Source organism: Cibotium barometz, chromosome 24 (genome assembly GCF_041138505.1).
Source record: "Cibotium barometz isolate CiBa-2024 chromosome 24, ASM4113850v1, whole genome shotgun sequence".
Classification (NCBI taxonomy): Eukaryota; Viridiplantae; Streptophyta; class Polypodiopsida; order Cyatheales; family Cibotiaceae; genus Cibotium; species Cibotium barometz.
The window spans coordinates 20,328,129-20,330,239 of NC_141069.1; positions in this window are offsets into that span (position 1 = coordinate 20,328,129).

Genomic DNA, 2,111 nt, shown 5'->3' on the forward strand with positions numbered 1-2,111 from the left:
TTAATCTTATATGATACACGCTAACAAAGGCAAGCAGCCAGCTCAACCTAAATCCAACGTAGATTTACACTTGCACACACGAATTAGAAGCAGCTCATCTTGAAGCTTTGTAAACACCTTGTCCTTATGTTGTGTGCCTTCCAAGAAAATACTGCAGACAAAATATTAGATGTTAAAACTACAGATGCAAAGTCATGTGGGAGAGGTGGGGGAGATAGCCTAGCGGTAAGGGCTCTTGCCCTACACCGTGACAGCCCGGGTTCAATACCCACCCCCTTCTCCCACATGCCTAATGGCATGCGGTCCGTCAATTCCGCCTCCTCGCAATACCCCCCCCCAAAAAAAAGAAAGTCATGTGGGGAAACCAGTTACTGTGAAAATCCTCCTACCATTGCCCAGGGCAGTAGGACATGGTACTGTAAGCCCAAAAAGTGCCATGGACTACAGATTTTTCTTTTTTTAAGACCAGTATCTCCAAGTTTGTTACAAGTGAACTACAGGCATAGCTTTGCCACCATGAAACCTTATCAATTTCAACCAAGCACCAATATAGTCCAGCTATTGACCTTGTTGCATGTGTGACACACCTTCGTACTGTCCGGGCCCAAAAGATAGGCCTCATGGTCGTCTAGACCCGGGCAGCCCTATGGACCAGTTGAAGAGCCCTGAGGACTGTGAGGCAGCAGCCAACAAGCAGGTGGGTGCAGCCGGTCAGTGGAACGTGTGAAAACGCAGGTCATGGAGCAGGCTGACAGCCTCAAAACTGCCGACCAGCACACAGCCCTCCTATATAAACAGCAATGGCCGTGGACTGTTGATTCATTTCATCATGTCAAACTTTCTGGAGCATATAGCCTTAAAGCAATTCTATGAAGGGGCTTCCGTGGGCTGAAGGTGATCTGCAGCAGAGCACTGGGCTGAGATCAGAAATCAGAAAAATCTGATCTCTGATCTCAGCCCAATGCTTTGCTGCAGAAAAATATGATACCTGATCTCAGCCTAATGCTCTGCTGCAGATCATCTTCAGCCCACAGAAGCCCATTCAGGGAATCACTCTGAGGCTGTATGCTCCAGACAGTGAGATGATGAAACGAATCCTTCATTGCTGTTTATATAGGACGGCTGTGTGCTGGTCGGCCAGTTTTGATGCTGTCAGCCAGCTTCACAACCAACCATACAGGTGTCTTCACACGTGTGCTGCTGCCTGTCTGCAGCCACCTGCTTCGCTGCTACCTCACTAGCCCACAGGGCTACCTGTAACCTGACTGGTCCATAGGGCTGCCAGGGCCTAGGCGCCTATGTCTGGGCCTACCTTTTGGGCCCGGACAATACACAGGTGTCACACGTGCACACCTTTTTCAAGCAGCCTTAAAAACATTCTGCATGCATACATTTGAAAATAATACAATTTGAATTTACCCAGTCAAGTCAAGTCATCACAGATATTGCAGACATGCAACTTCCCGTTTTACGTGAGTTAATGCCCACAAATGTACCATGCGAAGTAAAAAAGATGACTGAACAAGACAGGTTTCACGCCCACAAACGTATCATGCAAAGTAAGCAAGATGACTGAACAAGATCCAAAACTTGATGAAAGCAACTACCAACCACGTCTGCGACACTGCCCTAGAAGCATAATAAGTACCATGCACGACAACCTCTAAAACCTCTTGCTATGGTTGTACAAATACGTCGGAAATCTACGCATGTCAGTAAGGCTTCAGCATCATTCTGTTCAGCACAACCTAGGTAACCATAGGACAAGGCATGCAATAAGAGAGCACCATGTAAGGCCTAGTGAGTTCGAGAAGATGCATGCAGTGTTAGAACTCATGGGATCACTATCCCTAAATGCCAAACAAATTTCCAAGTGGCTGGAAAAGGATGTAAGTGCTGACTGGGTTGTTCTACTATTTTGATAATGCCAGAGCGTAACTATAATTGGATAATCGAACATCCAACTTGGATGTGTCGGATTGATCTAACATTTTACTGATCCAATTTCCTAGATCTGCATATTTTAGGCACAGAGGGCTACAAAGAATGCACAATAAATCCCTATTTTTTACAACAAAAAATTAGATTATTAAGGGAGGACTAGATCCATG